Genomic DNA, 25,591 nt, shown 5'->3' with positions numbered 1-25,591 from the left:
GATATCACTGCTGATTTCCGATGGATCTTGACTGAAAGCAGAGAATATCAGAAAGATGTTTACTTGTGCTTTATTGACTACACAAAGGCTTTCGATTGTGTGGATCATGACAAGCTATGGACAACATTGTGAAGTATGAGTATTCTGGAACATTTAATTGTGCTCATAAGGAATTTGTACATGCACCAAGAGGCAGTTGTTCAAACAGAACATGGGAACACTGAATGGTTTAAAAATTTTAAATGTGTGCGTCAAGATTATGTTCTTTCACCATACTTATTCAACCTGTATGCTGAGCAAATAATCTGAAAACCTGGGTTATATGAATAAAAACATGGCATCAGTTTTGGTAGAAGACTCATTAACAACCTGCGATATGCAGATGATACAACCTTGCTCGCTGAAAGTGAAGAGGACTTAAAACATTTACTGATGAAGATCAAAGAGCACAGCCTTCAGTATGGATGACATCTCAATGTAAAGAAAACAAAAATCCTCACCACTGGACCAATAAACAACATTATTATCAATGGAAAAAATAGTCAAGTTGTCAAGGACTTCATTCTTCTTGGATCAACTATCAACACTCACAGAGGCAGTAGTCAAGATATCGAACGGCATATTGCATTACACAAATCTGCTGCACAAGACCTTTTTAATGTGTTGAAGAGCAAAAATGTCAACTTGAGGACTAAGGTGCACCTGACCCAAGCCATAATATTTTCAGTAACCTCATGTGCATGCAAAAGGTGGACAGTGAATAAGGAAGACTTTAGAAGAATTGATGCTTTTGAGTTATGGTGTTGGAGGAGAATATTGAAAGTGCCATGGGCTGCCAAAAGATCCAATAGATCCATTTTGGAAGAAGTGCGGCCAGAGTGCTTCTTGGAGGTCAAGATGGCCAAAATTCGTCTCTCATACTTCAGACATATTGTCAGGAGGGACCAGTTGCTGGAGAAGAATATCACGTTTTGTAAGGTGGAGGAAGACCCCCCCAATGAGATGGATTGGCCAAGTGGCAGCATTGATGGCAGCATTAGTGAGGTTGGCCCAGGATCGGGCAGTGTTTTTTTCTGCTGTGCATAGTGTCACTATGGGTTGGTACCTACTCAGTGGCACCTAACAACAACAACAGCATATGTGACCAGATCCTTTTCAAGTTGAGACTGTTCTAGATCCATTTGTTCAGTATATTCTTTGCTGTGCATTGATATTTAAGACTTGTTGTTACCGACCTTCCAGGACCTTCCAGAATAGTCTAGATTATATCAAATGGTTTCCAAATTCAAGCTATCATTTACATTTTACTGAAATATTAGTTAATGTTGCAATCTATTTAGCCAAATTCAATGAGAAACTTTCTGACTCATCCTACTTGAATCTAGACCTGATATGGTTTCTGAGAACACAAATTCGGTTCCTGACTCACACCATAAACATGAGCTCAAAAAAGAAATCCATAGTACTGATGTGTATAATGACCAAAGATCCTTTGTGAAAAATAGCATTCAGTCACTTGGATCCACAGAAAAATGGGCCACAGATTCAATAATGCATTGCTTATTTAAAGAGACAATAAGCAAAGCATACATTAGTTCTGGACCATTATGTTACTTCAGCAGCCTTTCCCACTCCTTAGAATAAAACACTAGTCTTTGCAGAACTTAGGAGGGAATGCAATGGTTAAAGATTCCAATGCAACATGTTGTTGTTGTTGTTAAGTGCCGTCGAGTCGGTTCCGACCCATAGCAACCCTGTACAGGGTTTCCGAGGGTGTAAATCTTTATAGGAGTAGAAAGCCTGATCTTTCTCCCGCGGAGCAGTTGGTAGTTTCGAACCGCTGACCTTAAGGTTCGCAGCCCGATTCGTAACCACTACGCTACCAGAGCTCCTTACAATGCAACATAAGATGACATAAATCTTTTTGTTTTCTCTTAATGGTACCTGGTTTGAGAGCTCTTCCTGCTATTGGAGAGGAAGTAACTAGTTTGGGTTAGAGGAGTATTAACTCTGTAATCCACTAGGGTCCTATGTGAGACACAAAAGATGCCCAGTAATTAAAGCTGGTTACTCTTTATATTATGTATTCTAGAGTTAGACATGTTTCATAATATTCTAGAGTTAGACATGTTTCATTAAACAATAACAAGTTTAATACATGTTATTTAAGGAACTCTGGTAGCGTGGTGGTTACAAGTCAGACTACTAACCTCAAGGTCAGTAGTTTGAAACTACTAGCCATTTCGCAGGAGAACATGAGGCTTTCTGCTCCTGTAAAGATTTACAGCCTTGGAAACCCTACACAAGGGCACTAAGAGTTGGAGCCAACTCCACAGCACATCACCTCTACCATGTGTTATTTCACGTAAAGAAACTCTCTTTTCTCTCTGTATCCCATACATCATCATTTTGTCAAAGCATGATCCTCTGTATAATACTGCATTATGACTGATGTTGAATAATATAACAAAGTTGAAGTTAAATCAAAACACCATCCTCTATAATCAAATATCTTCCCCATTACTAGATACCTGTCAAACAAAAACTGTAAGGAGAATTTATTGTTTCTTCTGAAGCAGTTCATCAACCATGGTCAACCATATTTTGTAATGAATGTTTTCCAACAGAAGTCTGATTAAGATCCATTATATATAACTTTAATCTTAATAAAATTCCTGACGTAAACACATAGTTTCCACCATTGAATATATAGCGGTCTATTCGACTATTAAATTTTACTTTTATTGGAATGGAATTGCCATCTTGGCATGATTACTCAGAATTGAAGTAGATTGAAATTAGAGTGGCGGTACAGGGCAAAGGAAATGTATCTGATTATCCTCAGAACAATAATTACTTTTATACCCAAATGAAATAAATGACAGCTGTAGAATTATGTAATGAAAGGTATATGGTTTCCACATTTTAATACATTTACATGTTTTGTGCACTGAACCCTACGAAAGGTCCTAAGTGTCAGATTTTTTTCTTCTTTTTTTTTTTACTGCTTTTGAGTTTTGAAACTATTATTTTGCATGATCATAATACTTTCATTTTTTAAACCATAGACTGGTTTCTAAATGTATGTAGCAACCTAAAATTACTCTCCAAAGTATAATGAAAAAATGATATACTGTCAGCAAGTAATTCCTTCCCACCACCACCAAGATTCATACTGCTTAAATTAAACTGTAATGTTTAGAAGCTGTGCCTGTCACTTCCACACAGTATAGTGACATAGGAACAGTGGTCTAGAACTATCTCTTGCTTTGGCTCTAGCAAGCCTTGAAGTGTTATATATTGGAGCAGCAAATATCATTTATTTTCGCATATGAAAAATGAAAATATTCTCACCAGTCTGTCTCATTAAATAATACAGGCAAATCATTAGCTTAAAGTCTTAGCCTATGGAGATTCCCTTAGTGAATGTTAGATTGTTTTGGTAAATCAAAAATGTCGGAAAAAAAGGTTGGTTAGCACTCTGGCCAAAAATATTTGGTGGAGACTGTCACTCAATTCACAATAAAAACTTTTAAATATATATATATATATATATATATTTGGAAAGCAGCCACTGAAAGGTGTATTTAATAGAAAACTATGATAAAAGACTGGACACTGAATTTCCAAGAAATGACTCAAACTCTATAGAATAGACGCGTATAGCAGCATTGTTCCACTAACCTAAACATGATGCAGAATGATGTTCAGATGGTAAGATAGTGATGGAGTTTATCTTTCTAAGAGACATATCATTTTATCCTAGCATTGGGAAATACCAACAGCAGTTGGCATTGGGTTGACTGAGACTCATGGAAATCCCATGTGTCTCAAAGTAGAACTGTTCTCCATAGAGTTTCAGTGACTGATTATTCAGAAGGAGATCTCCATCATTTCTTTCAAGGTAACTTTGGGTGAACTTGAACCTCCAAACTTTTGATTAGCAGCCAAGCACATTAACTATTTGTACCACTCAGGGACTATGTTGCTGTTGTTAAGTGTCATCAAGTCAGTTTCTCATAGCAACTCTGTATAGAATTTCCAAGGAGCAGCTGGTGAGTTTGAACCACCAACCTTATAGCTACCAGTTCAGTACTTATCCTACAGTACCACACCAGGACTCCACTCAGGGACGCTAAGCTTGGGAACAGGTGAATGGGAAAAGTTACTGATGGAATTCTCTTCTACTATGATTCAAACTGTGCCTTTTGAACATGCCCCCAGTGGAAGGAATTGTTTTTAGCGTTTATTGTTAAGTGCTGTGCTTCAAACCGATCTTGCAGTCCTGTGCTTGATCCTACAGCACCGTAGCAGGGACTCCATATACAACCATAGAGCATGATATTTAAGTGCCAGATTGCACCCATCTTGTTGCTTCTATTGGAAATTATTTGGTAATAAGTTTTCTAGGGTTTTTTAAGCCCGTGAAATTTTACATTTCACGGGGGACCTAAATGACAATATGATAGTCAAATTATGTATGTTAATCAAGTGGAAGCTATTTAGATTTCCCTTCTCTTATTGCTCTACTTTACTTTCAGTCTTTTTGAGATGGATACCTGAGCAACACTACCACCTGAAGTCAAGTACACATCATGAATGAGCACTTTAACAGTTTAATTTCTAGAGGGAAAATGGTGCTATGATGATCTCTAAGACATTTAAACGCAGTTTGTCTACCATTGCTGACCAGGAAATTATTTAGCTGATCTTCTTAAAAAATCTGATCTAACTTTGAATAGGAAGGACATCATTCATTTCCTTAACTCCCTCAGGCCACTGAATGTCCTACATTTGAAATTTCCTAAATAAGCCAGGCTTATGAAAAGTGTGGGGCCTGGGTACTCCTTGTGTTCTGTCTTTCTTTTGCCCACCTTTCTGCTCTCTAACATGAGGTATGCCAGCCAGCTGAAGTGAACACTCACTGGGCTCCTTCAGAAGCCAAATTCTTTCTAAACTTAATTCAGTTGCCAGGAATTCTGCTTCTTCTTGTTAAGTGCTAAAGAGTCCATTCTGACTCATAGTGATGCTGTATAGGGTTTCTGAGAAGTGTTTGGTGGGTTTGAACTGCCAACCTTTCAGTTAGCAATCCAGTACTTATCGTCAGCTCTACACTGGGAATTCTGCTTAACTGGCTTTAACAGACAATAGGAGGAGGGTGGGTTCTTTGGGAGCTAAGTGGCCAACATAGCCTTTCTACCAGCTACCCCTTCATCAAACACCTGTCACTTTCTGCCTGTTGTGGCTGTTAAGTACTGTCAAGTAGGTTCCAACTCATAGAGACCCTGTATAGGGTTTCTGAAGAGTGGCTGGTGGGTTTGAACTGCCGACCTTGTAGTTAGCACTCCAGTGCTTCTCCTCCAGCAGCATCCTCACTACACGCAGAGCCTTACTGGAGCTGTCCCCTCAAAGGTATGATTGAGTGACCCTTTGTGCCTTGGGCTTGCATTCAAAAGCAATCTTGAGCTACTCTAATTAGATTTTCATTACAGTTTTATTGCATGGTTATGATAATAATGTAATGTTTTTACACACTACTCAGGCCTTAAGCATTTTGGCTTACAAAATCTTGGTGTAACCCATTTTCAAAAACAAGAAGGAAGGCAAGCAAGTAGAGGGCAGCAGCAGTAGCCGGATGACAGTTGGCATCAGCTTAGTGATGTCATCACTGAGAAGTAAAGCAAATTCCCGGCATGCATCAGTGTGAACAGAACCCGCAGGAATTCGATGCAAAAAGAAAGGCCAGAAACAGTAACTGTGGTAATCCTATAGTCAATAAATACCTTGGTTGCCTTGTTGAAAATAGTATTTAAATTCATACTATTTAAACTTAGTCTATAGTATAAATTGTCTGAAAATATAAATGACTTAACTCAGTGTTTAAGAATATCAATTCATATTTTTTCAAACTTAGCTGGAATGTGTTCATGGTTAATTGTGCAACATATCTCTTTGTATTTCCCCCACAAAGAATATTCAGTGTATCAAATATAAATAATGGATCTAGACAGAGTTACTTTGATTTCCTCAATACAAGGTCCCTAAATTACATTCTCTTGAATCTCAAGTCACTGAAAATAAAAATTACTATACATCTGTGTGTGTATGTGTGTGTATGTGTGTGTGTATGTGTGTATGTGTGTATATATATATATGTGTGTGTGTGTGTGTGTGTAGGAACAGATGTGTTTCTTAACCATCAGTCATCATCTCACCTAACAGCTAGAAATTCAACACTGTTTGCAGATTATTAAACCAACAGAAAGAATGTCCGAGCAGAATTTGATGGATCACTAGAATTCTGGGATTTAAAAATATATAATAAAAAGGTCAAAAGTGTTTAACTTTGAGAACTGAGGCGTAGCAGAGCTAAAAACTGATATTGGTCAGACTGATTCAACTCTTATCCCTACCACATGGAACCTCTCTCGATGCCAGTCTTACCTTCTGGGTCCCTCGCCTTGACCCAAATCATTCTCATCCTTCATATGCTCTGCAGCAGCAAACAGAGTGCTTACTAGAGCTTTCTTACAGTCTGTGTCCTTTAGATGACTTTGGTAATGGGTTTGGTTTGGCTTTTTATATGTTGAAAACAAACTATAGAAACCATGGGAAATCTCTTCAGTGTTTTCAGATACTGTATAATGTTGCCACCTCCATAAAGTAGGAAGGCATGATCCTGTTTCTTTGCGTAATCTAACAAGGATACAAGTGTGCAAGTAACAAAGAAAATCATAGTTTAATTCTTGACCCCGCAGAGCAGTGACTTTAAGCGTGTGAGCTTCAGTGGTCAGCTGTCTGAGTGTGAATCTTGGTGCCCCCATTGCCACACGGGGCCCTAGGAAAGCCATTTAACCATGTATGCCTCCGTTTCCTTACTTGTGGAGTGAGGATAATTGTAGTATGTACATCATAGAGTTACTGAGAAGGTTAACTAATACGTATACTACCTGGTATGCTAATATGTAAAGAGCATGGACTACAGAAAGCACTATCTGTGCCTTAACTCTTGTGATTCCATCTTTTCCAGCATCATTCATCTTCCTAAAGAACATATGTTGTTGTTGATTATGATGTTGTGTGCCATGAAGCTGATTCTGACTCATAGTGGCCCTGTAAATATAGACAGATCTGGGTAGCATAGTGGTGACGAATTGGGCTGCTAACTTCAAGATCAGCAGTTCGAAATGACCAGCCATTCTGCAGGACAAAGATGAGGCTTTCTGTTCCCGTAAAGATTTACAGCTTCAGAAATCCTGTGTAGGGTCACTATGAATCGGAAGCGACTCCACAGTACTTAACAACAACAACAACAAGACACTACGGAGTAGAACTGCCCCAGAGGGGTTCCTGGGCTGGAATCTTTACAGACACAGATGATCAGGTATTTTCTACTACAGAGCTGCTGGTGTGTTCAAACCACCAACCTTCCAGTTTACAGTTGAGCCAGAGCTCCTTAGAGTACATATAAGATGTATGAGCCACACAGTTTTTGCCTCAATGTCTCATTTATAAATGGGTGATCAGTAATACTTTTTAACTCCCTGATATATGGAGTTGTGTGTCATCCATTTGGTTCCAATTCATAGTGACCCTATATAGGGTTTCTGAGAGTAGCTGGTAGGTTTGAACTGTCAACCTTGCTTTTAGCAGTCCGGTGCTTATCCTACAGCACCACACCATGGCTCTATAAGTGGAGTGCACCAAAAAATTAAACCCAAAACTCAGTTTGTATTTCCTCAGCTGGTACCTCTTTATCTCTTTATATTATGTTTCTGGGGCTTTTTGTCAGCATTACACTTTGAATTTCGCCCAGAGTTGATTCTTAGGCTAAATAACAAAGTCCTAGTGTGTTTCTGTAGGATAAGCACTGGACTGGTAACCAGAAGGTCAGTGGTTCAAACCCAGGGTCGCTATGAGTCAGAACTAACTCAGTGGCACTTAACAACAACAGTTATCTCTATTTAAATGAAAAGAGACCTATAGAAAATTGCACAAAAAGAATAAGCAAAGTTTATAATCTGCTTGGTTGGAAAAACATCTTCTCTCAACTGTTAGAGTTAAATACACTTGATCCCCATAAATTGTTCTCAATCTGCTCAGAGACACCAAAAATCAATAATAAATGCAAGGGATCAGACAAGGGCATTTTGATGTAGTAATTACAAAAACCTTTATAGCAAACCAAGATATTCTCAATGTAAGCAGCCCAGCCCCTCCCACCACCACCACTAATGTTCATTCCATGCCTACTTTCAGAGAGCTGTCTGAACAATTGCTCAACTGAGCCCTAGAGAATGACAAAGATAAATTAATGGGATCTGTATGTGCCAAAATAAAGTATGGACCCTGTCACCACCAATACATGTTCAGTCCATTAAGGTCATTTTAAAGAACTGAACTTTTCATTAGAAAGCTTTTCCAAACTTGTTGAATTAAGGTGAGTGGGAGTGGGAACGGGGGGAGCCTTTATAAATTGCAAGATAAACTCATTTCACTCCATGGGAAGAAGAAATTACTCATGAAAAGTACTCTGAGTTTGCAATATTTTAGATTTTGATCAAAGTCAGGGAAATGATATGTATTAGAAACTTCATTCTAGCGTTAAGAGCTGCAAACTTATCAATAGCACTGTAAGCTCTAATAGCTTTGTAGTTCCTGGGACGTGGCTTTTTAAATAATCAGTCCAGCCTCAAGGAAAAGCTAACTTTAAAATCAGCCTCTGTTCATATAAGTCAGAGAAGTAAAGGGAGAGAAAGATGGTGTAAGCATGTGCCAGATGTTCACTGCCCAGTTGTTATGGGAGTAATTGGGCAGCATTTGTATCTGCTACATACAGGTGTGACGACTCTATAGGATTAGCACTGCACTGTTAAGTGTAAGGTAATAGTTCAAACCCACCAGCCACTCCTCAGAAACCCTATACAGGGTTGTTATGTTATAAGCCAGAACCAACTCGATGACACCAACAACAACAGCAATCCATTAGAGATCTTTCCTTTTACCCAAAACTTTGTGCATGTTGAGTTTTAATGAGTAGATAGAAAATCAGCAGTTCTCCTTGAGTCCTTATAACACAGGAATAACTCCAAATGCTCCAGAGCCTTCCCAGTTGAGTGACTGGTGTTTACCTGGAGTACTGTGAATATGTTACTGATGACAGCCAGTCACTCAAAGTAGCCCACAAGTCTTAGCCCTTTATAAAACAGCATTTTTATTGAGATTTAGCTAAAGTAAGTTAGACACAGAATCTAAATTTATTACACTTTCTATGATGAACCAACAGTCTATCAAGATGAACTGAGGCCAACACAAATAGCACTAAGAAATGAAAATGAATAAGCCCTCAGTTCTGTTAAATGTGAACATAATAACTGAGAAACATCTAGAAGAGGAAATGGTAATTGCTTCTTCAGGTAGTACATATAACTGAGACGTATGATTTCATTTCTTAGCATTTTCTAGGCTGTGGCCTTGTTACCAAGCTTGGTTTCAGCCTTCTGGCCCACCCAGAAGTGTAATATCAAGTCATTCATCAAGTCTTACCCTCCTAGTCATTTATTCATTTGAAAGAAAAAAAAAATTATATTGAACACTTATTAAGTGGCAGGTTCCATGCTAAGCAGTGTATTGAATAGATGCAAAGACAGAAACATTTCTTCGTTCAAGAGGATTTTGATCTAGAAAAGAGACAGTTAATTGTATCCTGTGATCATCAAAGCTGGTAACTACTATACAAAAATTAAGAGATGCTCTAAGAGAGTCAAACCAGTGGGTGTGGGGTCAGGAAGGTTATCTTTAGGAAGAGACATGTAAACTGAGAACTGAAGGATGAGTGGGGGGATTCCCAGCTGAGAGGAGAAAGGAGATTCATCCTGGGAGTGAGCCACACATGCCAAAACCATGAGTCACTGTAGAATGATACACACTTATGGAATTGAAAGTGTGACTAGAGGTGGTAACTGGGGGGATAAGGAAAATGGTGGGAGATGAAGAAGGACGTAATGCAACTTTGGTAAAGACTTTGTCTTTAGGAAATATCAAAACCAACCCCACTGGTACCAAGTTAATTCTGACTCAGAATGATCCTGTAGGATACAATAGAATTTCCCTATATGGTTTTCAAGAGTGTAAATCTTTACAAAAGCAGACTATCATCTCTGCTAGCAGCCATGTTCTTTAACCACTATGTCAGAGTTTCTTATAATAGCTATGTTGTTGTTGTTAACTGACGTGGCGTTGGTTCCGACTCATAGCGATCCTGTATAGGGTTTCCAAGGAGCAGCTGGTGAGTTTGAACTGCTTACCTTGCAGTTCAAGCTGACCTTGCAGTCCAGTGCATTATCCCACAGTGCCATACCAGGACTCCTGTTCTAGCTATGTTGTTATGTGCCGTGGAGTCAGTTCCGACTCATAGAGAGCCTGTATAAGGCTTCCAAGGAGTGCCCCACCTTGTGGTTCAAACTGACTTTGCATTAACCCAGAGCACCAAGCCAGGACTCCATTCTAGCTCCAGTGATAACTAACTAAAGGCCTTCCTTTTAAAGATCTCCCCAGCTGCAGTGATTAAGGCTAAACTAGGAAGAAGAGAAACCAGTGGCTGGTGTGGTAATCCGGGAGAGAGATGAGGTAGCATCAGTGATCATGGCGTTCAGAGCAGTTTGACAGGCAGTATAGTGAGGTAGTGAAGGTCTGAGTCCTGAATCTACTATTTATTTAGCTGTGCGACTTTGGGAATCTCTTAATTGTATCATGGAGTAATTGGGATGAAAATGAAAATGCTGAAACTTCATTTTCCAAAAGGTAAAATCCGACTGTCACACACTATAAAGCTAACATTTGTCAACATTTATATTAAACATTTAAATTATTGTGGGAACACATAAACTATTAAAACCAGTTCAAATGAGAATGACATATAGAAAGTTTGTATTTCCTACCAGACAAAACTAGTTACCACTGACATGAACAGGAATCATTTCTGTCAATAAAAACCGCTGTATCGTTGTCAGCCTTTTACAAGGAAAGTCAGTCTCTCTGGAGCTGTACAATTAACCAGATATAGACAATCAAAGACTTTTAGAATTTGACCATCCCTGGAAGTTCTGATAGATGATACCAGTTTTCCACTGGAAGGACAACTTGTAGTTATATTGGTTTTATTTTGGAAGATCCATTTCCCAATGTTTGAAACAATTTCCTTCTAACAAGGTTGTACTGAGTTAATATATGGAAAATGCTTTAAAACCATAAATGTGAAGACTAGCTATTATACTGTTATTATTATTATTTCAAGGTAGTGGTAGTGAAGTTTGAGATAAATGATGGACTTCAGAATAGTTTTTGATGGAGACCTAAAAGAATTGGGGATAGTTTAGAAGTGAGTAGTGAGTGGTCAAAGAAAACCTCTAGTTTATTTTGTTTTATTTATTTTTAATTATTTTAATTATTTTTATGACCTCTGTATCTAGGCTCCCTCTTGAAAGTTTGTAAAGCCTTCTTTGTAGCCCCCCCATTTTGGGTAGCCAATGTCCAAGTTGCCCATCCCTGTCTACCCTGTGTATGGAGGGGGTGGGGAATGATCCTCACTGTAAAAATTTATTCCCTCTTTTGAGCTACTGCATCCATAGGTGGTATGTGGGTGTTCTTATGTACATGCCCTCTCTTCTTATCAGCTGCATGCTTCACTCTCCACTCTAGTCCTTTGTGGCTATGTCACTGACTCTGGGCCCAAGAGTCCCCAAGTCTTGCCACACTGCTGGCCAACCAGGTCTCCGTCTGGGTTCACAGGAGTCTATTGAACATTGTAGGGCTTAGCTCGCAGCTTCATTGCTGTTTTTCCCTCACTTCTCCTTATCCATAACGAACATGGTCACCAATCAGAGCGCATGTCTGCTTGTGTATTCCCATTCAATCTTAGTCTTGGAAGGGAGTTTGCCCTGAGGGGACCCAGCCACTTACCTTGATGCCTCCTGGGTGAGCTACTTGCTTGTTCTTGTAGTAATCAGTCGGACTGCCGTTATTGTTTTGTATTTTTCATGTCGGTCTAACCCTCTAGTTTATTACTTGAGCAGTTAGCTGGCTGGTTGAATTATTTCCTGTGATGGTAAAGATTGAATGAGGAATAAGTTCTAAGGGGGAAAACCAAGAGTTCACTTTTGGACATTGAAAGTTGGAGATGCCTTTGAAATACCAAAGTGAAGATATCAAAGTGAGAGCAGTGTGTAGGGGTAAAGTTTCCTCCGCTGTACACAGGGACTTCAAAGAGTTCATGGAGAAATGGAATGTTTCCATGAGCTTTTGAAGCCACCTCATATACTAACATGAGCATATTCATAGTTCTCAAAGAATTGCTATTAGAATTTGTTTTTGCTTTCAGATGACATTGAGTCCATTTTTATCTCACAGCCACCTTGTGTGGCAGAGTTGAACTGCCCCTTAGAGTTTCCTAGGCTGTCATCTTTACAGAAACAGGTGGCCAAATCTTTCTCCTGTGGATCCGTTGTTGTTTGTTGTTAGGTGCCATCAAGTCAGTACCAACTCATAACAACCTTATGCCCAACAGAACACAACACTGCCTGGCCCTGTGCCATTCTGTCTCATTAGGGGGTCTCCTCTTTTTGCTGACCCTCCACTTTACCAAGTATGACGTCCTTCTCCAGGGATTGCTCCCTCCAGATAATATGTCTTAAGTATGAGAGAAAGAGTTTGGCTATCCTGGCTTCTAATGAGCATTCTGACTGTACTTCTTCCAACACAAATTTGTTTGTTATTTTGATAGTCCCTGGTACTTTTAATATTCTCCTCCAACACCATTACTCAAATGCATCAATTCTTCTATGTCTTCTTTATTCATTGTCCAACTTTCACATGCATATGAGGTTATTGAAACTACCATGGGTTAGGTCAGTCACACGTGAGTCCTCAAACTGACATCTTTGCTCTTGAAAACTTTAAACAGATCTTGTGTAGCACATTTAACTGATGCAATACGTCGTTTGTTTTCTTGACTGCTGCTTCCATGACTGTTGATGGATGATCTGAGCAAAAATTAAGTCTTTGATATCTTCAATTATTTCTTTTTTTATTTTGATGTTATTTATTGGTCCTGTGGTAAGGAGTTTTTTGTTTTTGTTTTTGTTTTTTTAACATTGAGGTGCAACCCATACTGAAGGTTGTGGTCTTTGATCGTCATTAGTAAGTATTTTAAGTTCTCTTTGCTTTCAGCAAGCAAGGTTTATGATCTGAATATCGTAGGTCTTTAATGAGTTTTCTCCATGACATGCTCTTCTTCAGATGATCCAGCTTCTTGAATTATTTACTCAGCATACAGATTGAATAAGTATGGTAAATGAATACAAATTTACAGCACACCTTTCCTAATGTTAAGCCATTCAGTGCTCCCTTGTTTTGTTTGAGCAACTGCCTTTTGTTCTATGTACAGTTTCCTCATGAGCACAATTAAGTGTTCCAAATATGCATTCTCTGCAGTTTTGCCCATAGTTTGTCATGATCCACACAGTCAAAAGCCTTCGAGTAGTCAGTAAAGCACAGGTAAACATCTTTCTGGTATTCGCTGCTTTCAGCCAGGATCCATCTGCTGTCAGCAACAGTATCTCTGGTTTTACATCCTCATCTGAATCCAGTTCTATCTCTGGCAGTTCCCTGTCAATATACCACTGTAGCCATTTTTTAATTCTCGTTATCAAAATTTTACTTAGATATGGTATTAATGATATTGGCCGATGATTTCTGTATTCCATTGGGTAACCTCTCTTTGGAATGGGCACAAATATGGATCTCTTCCAATCAGTTGGCCAGGTAGCTGTCTTCTAACTATCTTGGAATAGATGAGTGAGGGCCTCCAGTGCCGCCATCAGTTTGTTGAAAGCTTTCAATTTGTATGCCATCTATTCCCAGAGTTTTGTCCTTTGCCAGTGCCTTCATTGCACCTTGGACATCTTCCTGTATCATTGGCTTTGCTACCTCTTAAAATAGTTGAGTATCAATCATTTGTCTTTGGCAAATGACCATGTGCATTCCTTCCATCTTCTTTTGATTCTTTCTGCATCATTCAAAATTTTGTTAAAAGTTGGTTCCGACTCATAACGACCCTGTATGTGGTTTCCAAGGAGACGCTGATTACCTTGAACCATCGACCTCGTGGTTCAAACCGACTTTGCAGTCCAGCAATGAACCCACAGTGCCACACCAGGATCCTTCAATATCACAAGCCAAGGCTTGAACTTTTCCTTAAGCTCCCTCAGCTTGAGAAATGCTAATCTTATTCTTCTCTTCTGGTTTTTTAACTCCAGGTCTATGCATATCTCATTATATTTGCCTTTGTCTTTTCGAGCTGCCCTTTGAAAACTTCTGTTCAGCTCATTTCTGCCTCATTTCTTCCATTTGCTTTAGCGTCTCTGCATTGGAGAGCAGGTATCAGAGTCTCTTCTGACACCTGTTTTGATCTGATGTTACCACTTGTTGTTCAGTGTCATCAAGTGGTTCCAACTCATAGCTACCTTCAATAGGGTTTCTAAAGAGTGGCTGGTGAATTTGAACTACCAACCTGTGGTTCAAACTGACCTTGCTTGCAGTCCAGTGCTTTATCCCACAGCATCACACCATGAGCCCACTGTTGGTGTTGGTGTTAAGTGTCATTGAATTAGTTCCAACTCACTGTGACCCTGTATAGGGTTTCCAAGGAGGAGCTGGTGAGTTTGAACCACTGACCTTGCAGTTCAAACCAACCTTGCAGTCCAGCGCATTAACCAACAGTGCCAACACCAGGACTCTAGGTCTCCACTAGGTAAGTTTCCACAACCAGCCTTTTCGTTAGTAGCCAAGCTCTTCACTGTTAAGTCACCAGTGCTTCTTTATGAGAATTTAACAGTTTTTGCTCATAAAGCATTTAGAATAATGACTGGCACAATAAAAACAAAACTGTTTCCATCAAGTCAGCTAAAACTCATGGCTACGCCACGTGTGTCAGAATAAAACTGAGCTCTGTCAGGTTTTCAGTGGCTGACTTTAATGAAGTAGATCATTAGGCCTTTCTCCCTTTCTCTGGGTGTACTCCAACATAACAGCCTTTCTTCCCGATGCCTTTTCTCTTATGACTAAAGAAGCTCTGATCCTTTAGTCAGATCTCTTCTTAGATCTTGTCTGGAAGCATATCTTAGGAAAGCCAGGTCAAAACTGAAAGATGACTTTAAGAAGTGCTCAGGTCTGTGAGGTCCCAAGCTTTCAGAGCCCTGTAGTCTGGATTCATTGGCGCTTGTAAAGAACTGTGACATGATGTCTATTTTGCAGGGACATTGTGATCATTAATGCAGTCTGGATTTCTTCCCCTGCTTGAGCAATTTTCTGCAAGAAAACCATTGGGGCATAATCACTGAGAGGCCAGCTACCCCTCAGAGAACTAAAAAGGCCATCATTAGCATGAACAATGAAGTCTGCTACTTGGAAAATGCCACTAAATATAATTCCCTCGATTCTGCTTTGGTATGTTTTGGAACTGGGTCCTTCCCTCACATTATGACTGGTTATGGCTTAGCTCTTTGCTGCTAACCAAAAGGTCAGCTGTTCGAAGCTACCAGCCTCTGTGGGAGAACTATGTGGCAGTCTGCTTCTGTCAAGATGTGTAGTCTGAGAAACCCTTCGGAGCATTTCTGCTGTGTTCTTCAGGTACAGTGAATTGGTTGGAATGGGCTTGAAGCACTGGGTTAAGCAGAATTAGACAGGGATAATCACTGAATGATTTCCAAATACTTGGAATATTGCTGCCTCACAACTGTTGTTTGTTTTGTTATTTTAAGTTCCAGGCTCACTCTATTCTTTTTTATAATGCTAGGGAATCTTACAGAGCTCAAGACCCTCAGATGTCAGACATGGCAACTAAAGGTTTGAGGAGCCTATGAAAGGAAGTGTTTTGTGGAGTGGTCTCCTGGACACCTTTGTAAAGTTGTGCTTGGAGACTTCCATATGAGTTGCCTAACTAACACGCATTATTTACAGCTCCAGAGATTTGCAAGCTAACAAAAGCTGTTGAGAGACTTTTGCACAATTCCACATTGGATCAACTGTCTGTGACTAAAGAAATCTTTCATCTTCAGTTAGATTCTCATTTATGTGGAATGATTTTAGGTGCAGTTCTAAGGGAATGTCAGGGCATGTTTTGGACAAGTGTTCTCCCAAAACTTTCGTGTTCTAATTGTATTTTTAAATCATTGTTTTCAGGCTATCTTGGTACGGACTTTATGAGTAATTCTAAAATTCCCAAAGTGGTTCAGCTGAGTGGTTCCTTTTCCTTTGTAACATTCTAAATGTTTTGCTGTTGTTCACTTATTTTGAAGATTTGCTATTGATTTACATCTTTGTATTCAGTCTCATTCAGAGACATTAAATAATTCCAACATTTTGTACATGATGTCTTCTGAGTTTAGGTGGGAAATAGAGCAAAGTAGATGTAGAAAAGAGGTGTTTTTCCTCCCCTTTTCTGAGCTTTTTTTCTCACCTGGCAGCATTTTTCCCCTCATATATCTAAGTGCCTCTTCAGTGGAGATGCCAAAAGACCTCACTTGTGTTTAAGTAACTGTACCTTTTCCTGAATATTTTACTTCATTAATGTCCAGGGTCAGTAACTGACAGGTAGCTTTGGAAAAACTAATGTTTCAAAACTAAAGAAGAAGAGAAAGGAAGATTGGGTTAAAAATAGCATAAGGCATTTTAGAATAACGTATCGTTACCAACACAAATGCTAATTTTATCTCCCAATGAACTATTTCTTAAAGTACATTGGGGTTAGTTCAGGATAAAATCACTTATATAATAGTTTACTGTTTCAGTGTGCCATTTTCCCTTTGTAGCCACTTGAAACAATTTTTTAAAGGTAAAAATCATGATTTTCATGCAAATACAAAATAAACATCTAAAAGAGCTTTATTTACTTCATTGATTAAAGAGGAACCTATAAGATGGTGTCATTGTGGTTAAGTGCCCTGGAGTCTGTTCCGACTCATAACGACCCTGTATAGGGTTTCTGAAGAGCAGCTAGTCAGTTTGAACTGCCAATCTTGCAGTTAGCAGTGTTTATCCTACAGGTTGTTGTTGTTATGTGCCGTGGAGTTGGTTCCAACTCATAGCGACCCTGTACAGGGTTTCCAAGGCTGTAAATCTTTATGAGAGCAGAAAGCCTCATCTTTCTCCTGCGGAGCGGCTGGTAGTTTTGAACTGCTGACCTTGCCGTTCGCAGCCCTATTCGTAACCACTACACTACCAGAACAAAATATTAATTACTCAGATTGCACGTCTCCATAAAAGTTAAACGTCTCATGTTTTTCAGTAACAATAATTGCCTTGTTGTTTTAAAAAAGAAATCAGTTGTATATTTTGCACATGAAAATGATTAACATAAAATATCTACTGTTCTTCCTTTTGGAAGCTCTTCTTTCTAAGTTTCTACCTCAGCAAGTACAAGTTAAGAGGAGACTTTTAGACACTGCATTTAGATCTAGCTCGCTTGCCTGACCTCTCCTTGACCTTCCTCCTTCCCACTTGTGACCAGAAAGTTCAAGATAGTAAATATGGAGTTTGGGAATACTTGGGATGTTGGGAAATGATTCTTATGGAAAACAGTTATTATTCATTTGGTCATTTTTACTTTTTACATTGTTCTTTTGAAATATAATCTCCTGACTTCAATAAGAAAGAATATATCATCCATTGTGTGCACTAGCAAAATAAAGATGACTGCCAAAAGACAGTACTACTTAAAAACCAAATTGTATTTAATTGGTGTGAACTTGATGAAGTTCTGAGAATAGTGTGTTGGAAGATTAGCCAGTAAGGCTGTTTCATATTTGATAAGACACTTAGTTGAGAGGCATAAAGCAGATGTTTATTGTTTTGCTATTAGCCCTAAATGTCCAGATGGAACTACACACATATATACACATACACATGTATACATATTTATCATATATCTGTTTTGGTTTTGTTTCTGTTTTTTGTTGTTGTTGTTTTCATTTAGACATGCCGCTTAAAGCACATTTCAATCATTCCAATAAGTTCATGAAGCTTCGCTGGCATGTCTTTTTCTCTTTGTGTTCTCTGAGTGTATTTTTCTGATCCTGGAAGGAGACCAACTACAAAGTACTTCACGTGTAGGCAAGGAGAGCCAAGGGGACAGTGTATCAATTGCTTATATTGCAGACTTCATGTGGAACTCACTTTGGAAGAAAAATGTATCAAGTTGGCTACTTGTCAGTCAGTCCTATAAGTTTATATACGTGAAAAAGACCTAGAATATGCTTTGTGGATTATTTTGATTACCTGGTGGTACTATAACACAAAGGAGCTCTGGTAGTGTAGTGGTTACGAATCAGCCTGCTAATCTCAGGGTCAGGAGTTCGAAACTACCAGCTGTTCCACAGGAGAAAGATGAGGCTTTCTGCTCCTATAAAGATTTACAGCCTTGGAAACCCGGTACAGGGTTGCTATGAATCGGAACTGACTCCACGGCACATAACAACAGCAACAACTATAACACAAATAACACAAGTGGGTGGCTGTAAAGAACAGATAATTATTTTCTCCCAGTTCTGGAGGCTAAAAGTCCAAATCAGGATACCACCTTTGTTAATTTCTTCTTGGTCTGTAGCTCTGGTGCCCATTGGTTTCTTGGTCTTGTACATGATCTTCTCATGGCATCTGTCTGATCCTACGTGTATGTCTCGGTGTCTCTTCTGATCTTTTTATAAATCAGAAGTAGCTAGGTTTAGAATCCACCCTGCACTGTTATAAACTCACAAAGAAGAAAAATCCTGTTTCCAAACAGGATCATATGCAAGAACCAAGAATTCAACACACTTGTTTGGAGGGCAGGGGATAAAATTCTATTCAAAACTTTGAAAACCTACTCCGTCCCAGCATCTGTACCAGATATTTTACAGAAGAGACTGATGAACTACAGATCACAAGCCAAATCCAGCCCCTTCTACTACCACCCTTTACTTTTTGTAAAACAAAGTTTTATTGGGACACAGCCACACCCATTTGTTTACGTTTTGTCTCTAACTGCTTTTATCCTATAACGGCTAAGCCGAGAGGCTGAAACATAGCCTTGTTATTGTTTAGAACCGTCCAGTTGGTTCCAACCCATAGCAACCCTATGTAGGATTTCCTAGGAACCACTGATGAGCTTGCACCACTGACTTTATGGTTCAAATGAATTTGAAGTCCAGTGCGCCCCACCAGGACTCTGAGACATAGCCTAAAAGCCTAAAATATTTTCTATCTAGCGCTTTACAGAAAAAGTTTTCTGACACTTATTCTTTTGTAATGATCGCTGAACAGGGCTATTGTAGGCAATAGAGCAATAATCCTTACTGTATAGGGGAAGCCAATAGGAAGTTGTTCTTTTTGAGACTTTGTCATGTTTTCTATTTGAAAAAACTCTCAGTCTCATGTTAATTAAAAAACATTATTCATACGCTGGTGTTTCATACCTGTCAGTTAAAACCCTAGACAGGGTCGCTGTGAGTCGGAACCAACCCGACATCAAAGTTGGCAGGCTCATCATTTGCCTTTGTGATTTTTAAAGATACACAAGATAGTTTAATATACATTTTTATACCTATACCTGTGTTTATTCAATTCATTTCTAATATATTTGTCATGATCGTTGTTCCAGGCTCAAGTATATGTGACTGAGTAAGAAGAGGATTCAAATAATTTTGTTTTTGGAGTTTGGTTTCACGTTTCTAAAAAATACCTATGTTGTTGCTATTAAGTGCATATCGAACCTGTATAGAGTTGCTAAAGAGGAGGTGCCATTATTTAAAGAGACAGGCTTTTTAATCTTTGAAGATACTATTTCTCCCAAGTGCTCTAGTTGACAAAAGATTGAGTCAAGGATTTGAAAACAAGAGAGAGGTTAAATTATGGTAAGAATTCCATGAGCATCACCCTCAGTGGTCATGCTTCCTTTGTTTGCTTTTCTGATCCAGTTATATGGGAATTTTGTTCTCTACTTAATGTATGGGCAAGTCCTGGTGTGGTGCCATAGGATAAGCACTCGACCTCAAGGTCAGTTTGAATCACAAGGGCCATGGCTCAAACTCTCCAGCAGCTCCTCAGAAACCCTATACAGAATAGCTATGAGTCAGAACTGATTTGACAGCACTTAACAACAACAACTAGGGGATGGCTCTTGAAAAGTAGCGGGGAGTAGGCTTTTCTTTTAAGGGATTCCTGCCATGGCTCAGGGTGGATTCAGCCAGTGAAGTTTGTAGGTACTAACAGAAAAAGTTGGCAGTTCAAACCCACCCAGAATTGTCCTGGAAGAAAGGCCTGGCCAGCTGCTTTCAAAGATCCCCACATTGAAAACTCTATAAAAGGAAGTTCTATGCTGAAAAGCATGGAGTCACCAAGAGTTGGAATGGACTTGGCCACAGCTGGTTTGGGTTTGGAGTTTGCCATGCCTCTCTGTGAGTGCTGCCTCTCTGTGTATGTACTGGGAGCCGTATGGTCTTCATGGCTGGATCTTCTCGGCTTCACATGGAGCCTAGGCTCAGGCCCAGGAAATATCTTCTTTGTTGTGTTTCTTCCACTTTGACAACTTGGTTTGGTTTGCTGTTAGAATATCAATTTCCCTAAACTAGATCACAACCATTTACATTTGCTAGGATTTAATCTTCTTATCAATTCCTTACTTCTCTGCCAAAGTCAAGGTTAAGGAGCCAGGTTTGCATGCTTCCTCAGCCCGACTCCCTGGGAGAAACACTGGGCTCATGGAAAAAGAAAACTTTCTAGCCCAAAGTTCTTTCTCCACATTACTATGCTAATGTTTTGAAAATGTTAGTGGTTCCTTATAGGCTCTTCCTCTAGACCCTTCTCAGGGTCATTTCAGTGTGGCCATTGTTGATTTGGGAGGGGATAGCGTAGTAGTTATGAATCAGACTGCAAACCTTAAGGTCAGCAGTTCGAAACTACCAGCTGTTTGGTGGGAGAAAGATCTGCTCCTGAAAAGATTTCCAACCGATTTCCAACCTCGGAAACCCTGTACAGGGTGACTATGAGTCGGAACCGACTCCATGGCACATAACCACCATGTGGCTTTTTTGGAATTTGGATCTTGTCCTACATTCTACAGAAACTCTGAGAAAAAGTTCTTCATGTGTCTCCTTTCAGGAGGTGGGTGTGGAGGATGTTGTATGAATGCAGTCTCTAGTTTACTGGGACATGCCTGTGGATTTAAATTGCAGCATTGCTTTTCTCTATGATATAAAAAGAACTGGATTTCAGACGAATTCAAAGAATGTGTGAGGAACTAGACTTTGCTCCATTCTTGGAAATTTGCAAGAAAACCTCTTTATACATATAAATAAATCTTAGGAAACAGATTGAACTGAAAAGCAAAGAAAGTTACCGAATATGAGATCCAGGCTAAAAAAATTCTTTTTAAACTTCCTTAAATATCTCCAAGGGCTTATTTTGTGATCATTTTCAGAATCAATATTAGTCTGCTATAAGAATAGCCAACATCTTGCAGGAGGCACAAGTGCTGGGATTTAGAGCTCAAGAGAAGAAACTACCAACCCCCTGCCATGAAGAGCTACCATTGTGGGTGCAAAGCAGGGAGTAAGCAGGTGGTCTGCGGCTGGAATGTCTTACAGCTGGGAGCTCATGTGATACTCATAAAGAAGCCAATCCAGAAACAGTGGCAAATGAGCTCATGAACTAAAGTGAAGCGCCCATCTCAGGACAGGACGGTGTAGGTCCACACGCAGCCCTGGAAGGCAGTGGGCAGTGGAGGCAGGTGGGATGCAGCCCCTCAACACCCCTGTCGCCTCCTGCCTGGGCCTTCTCATCCTGTCCTCTTGTTTGCTTGCTGGCTGCAGGTTCATCCCAGAGGCCTGGTCAGCCTGCACAGTGACCTGCGGCGTGGGGACCCAGGTGCGAGTGGTCAGGTGCCAGGTGCTCCTGTCTTTCTCTCAGTCCGTGGCTGACCTGCCCATTGATGAATGTGAAGGGCCTAAGCCAGCATCCCAGCGTGCCTGTTACACAGGCCCCTGCAATGGGGAAATTCCGGAGTTTAACCCAGAGGAGACTGATGGGCTCTTCGGTGACCTGCAGGATTTTGAAGAACTGTGTGACTGGGAATATGAAGGCTTCACCAAGTGCTCCGAGTCATGTGGAGGAGGTAAGGAGGGGACTCTGGCTTCCATCCCCACCATCTTTTTGTCTTTTCTCTATACCTTCCTCCTCTCCCTGCATGCAACTGTGTCATGTGACTGCCTCTATCTCAAGAAGGCTAAGCAAAGGGAGGAGGGGAGGAAGCCACTCTAAATGTACAGCGTGTGGAATGAAACACAGATGTTTTTCTGTTTTGGCTTGTCTTACTTTCAGACTGTCAGCTGTTAGTGGCCAACACAGTTAAGACTTTTACTTTCACTTGTCATCCTGATGTTTTGCAATGTATCTTTAGTGTGTCTGACTGAAACACAGCTGACACAAGCCTGGCTACTCTCAGCTTTTCAGTTTATTTATCTCTGCTGTGGCCGCTGTGCATGTGGTCTGAACCAAGACCCAACGTGTCAGAACCTTCTGCTATTCCCAAGGGCAGGTATTGCTTAAATTTATTCAGCTAAGTTCCCAAACTAGTACCTGTTTATACAAAGGAAAAGGATGCATCAAAAGGATAATGGAGCAGGTGAAAGGAAGGCAAGGAAACTAGATTAATGGAAAAGAAACAACCAGAATGCACCTAATGAAAATGTTGACACGGTATGAAAAAAAAAAAGCAAACTTTGTCACTAAACAATATGTATGTTGTTATTACAGTGCCATCGAGTCAGTTCCTACTCATAGTAACCCAATATAAAGTTTCCAAGGAGTGGCTGGTAGGTTTGAACCACTGACCTTGTGGTTAGCAATCCAGTGCTGATCCGACAGTGCCACACACCAGGAACAATATGTATAGAGATTGTTCAAAGGGAACCTAAGTTGATGTGTAAAACTTAGACCAAAAACAATAAAAAGTTAACATATTTTAAACCAGGATAATTAACACTGTGATTACTAGAGCTAGAAAGTAATTGAAAGATCAGTCTGACCCCCACCTCCGTTTTACAGAGGAGGAAACAGATTCAGAACTGAGGGACTTACTTAAGATTATTCAGGTAGTAAGAGGAGATCAAGGCTCTATTTCTTCTGTTTAGAGTCTTTCTATCATATCACACTTGTTTCTTAAGCACTTAGTGAGGAAAATTGAGAAATTCTCTGTGAATGCTATTTGGTTATTGACCTTACTCTTTTAGATATATTCTGTGGTGACCTATCATCATATCTGATCCTTCTTTATTTTGGTGTGGGGGGGAGGGGGTGGGGGTGGTGTGCCACCGAGCCAGTTCCAACTCATAGCGACCCTGTATAGTGTTTCTGAGGCTATAAATCTTTATTGGAACAAAAAGCCTCATCTTTCTCCCAAGAAGCAACTGGTAGATTTGAACTACTGACCTTGTGGCTAACAGCCCAGCTCATAATCTCCTCCACTACCAGGCCAGGTGTTATAAATGATGTTGGACTGGGGGAGGAAGTCATTTAAATCAACATTGAAATAATCAAGATCATGTTTTTTCTCACTGGAGAAAACAAATTAAATTCATATTGCCACTGTCTCCCATATGAACTCTCAAAAAAGATTTTGATAGGTGAAGAAGTGCTGGTTGCCAGGTTTCCTTCTGGTATGTTGGGTTTTATAATCCCAGTTAAATTTCTTACTTAGCTGATGTAACAAAGCCTCCAAATTATTTCTCAAAACTGGAAAACTCCTTTAAAGCCGCACCTTCTGTCATTATTGAAAATATAATAATAAATGTGACCCTTTGTTACCATGCAATTGCAAAGGAATTAATAGTGGACCAAGTACTAGCAAAGAATCAATTCCCCCCGAACCCCCAACCTGGGAAGGTTTTTTAATAAACATTGAATAGTCCCACCCTTGGGGTTTCTTGTTTATTTCTAAGTCTTCCAATATTAAACCCTGGAACTCAGAAGTCTTTTAATGAAGTCCTGGTATTTTAAAACTGAAATTCTTCCAATTGATTTTGGGAGACAGTTCCCTGGAACACAGCTAACATAACTACATTCATGTGATGGCCTTCACTCACGTTGAGGACATCTCTTCTTTCATGCTTAACATGTTAAATAAGCTTTAGTGATCTCTGAGCTCAGAGGCCAGTTGGAGAGGTTTCGGCTGTCATGTTTAGATCCTCACTGTTCATGATCAGCTGAATTCAGTGATTGGTATTGCAAGTCTAAAACAAATGTGCTTTCAAAAAAAAAAAAAAATTATGATCTCTCAGTTACAGTTATCAGTTAAAAATCAAGCCTGGAATTTTATGAGCAGATGGGAAAAATAGATGCAGTAATGGAATATTATAAATAGCCAAATACCTTTCTTTATCTTCAAGAGTCTGACCATTCTGCTGACCAACCAGGGGTATAAAATTCAAAGTATAAAGTATATATGGAATGTATTCAGTCTAGCATGTTTCAGAGTTGGAAATCAGATTTGAATGTTGGATATACAGTGGATCTCTGCCTGTAGGAGCTGAATGACTTTGTATAACATAAATTGTGCATCATTTAGATCCAGGGCAGGATGCAGTAACTGTCAACAACTGAGCCCTCTTACCTGCAGTACGTCACTGTACCAAGGTAATACATATATTTATGCCTAAAATGTTAGAGTTGAAAATTCCAAAGTGGTGAAAATATGGTGGAATTATATGGTCCATATGATGCCCATATGGACTTAAAAATGATTTTAATGTATAGGGCATGTATATTTTCAAGTCATTGTTTGACAATAACATTTTTATTGTTACCAACTTTGATCTTTCACCAAAATTTAACCCACAAGGTTATATATATTTTTAATCATTCTTGCTGAAGCCAACCAAAAATGTGCTGGATTAACAAATAGATTTTAAATCAATTTGGGGTTATAAGGCAGGTCAGGCTAATTTTATTGTTTCTGGAATCTCAAGAGATGAAATTGGATAGACACAAAAGTAACCTTTCACTTAACAGAGGTAGCAAGCAGAAGGAACTAGTTAGTAATTTAGTCTGTAGTTAGTGGCTGCGTTTCCCTGAGCTGTCATCAAATATCATGTAACAATTATGCTATACTGGGAGATATAAATACAGAAAATCCCATTTTCTAGAAGATTGAAAGTGAGCTTAGTCTGTTCAGATGTGTCCCGTGTGTCCCACCATCACCTCACTGCTATTGCATCATTTCCCATGTGCGGACTGGTAGGTGTGGTGGAGAAGAGCAGTTCTGAAGCAAAACAGCTTTATTATGTTGACCCCTAGGTAGCAAAATTACCATTAACACTAGCTGAAGGGAAACGTGAAATTGACTTCAGCAAAACTGGTACCTGTTTCTCCCTTTTCCTTTCTTGTTTTGCTTCTGTCAGAAAAAGAACACTCAGAAGCATAAAGTGTTTGTTCGTAATACTTAACCATGTGCTGTATTGGTATAAATGTCCTTCTAAGGCCAGAGTGCTCCTTGGAGGCCAAG

General features: G+C 39.6%; 1 pseudogene; it reads left to right on the top strand.

Moving 5' to 3' along the window:
• Nucleotides 1-21,825: 21,825 nt before the first annotated feature.
• Nucleotides 21,826-25,591, top strand: part of LOC102822845 — a 152,507-nt pseudogene continuing 148,741 nt past the window's right edge.

The sequence above is a fragment of the Chrysochloris asiatica genome, unplaced genomic scaffold (genome assembly GCF_000296735.1).
Source record: "Chrysochloris asiatica unplaced genomic scaffold, ChrAsi1.0 scaffold00065, whole genome shotgun sequence".
In the NCBI taxonomy this organism is placed as follows: domain Eukaryota; kingdom Metazoa; phylum Chordata; class Mammalia; order Afrosoricida; family Chrysochloridae; genus Chrysochloris; species Chrysochloris asiatica.
This window is presented reverse-complemented; position numbering and strand designations above follow the sequence as displayed.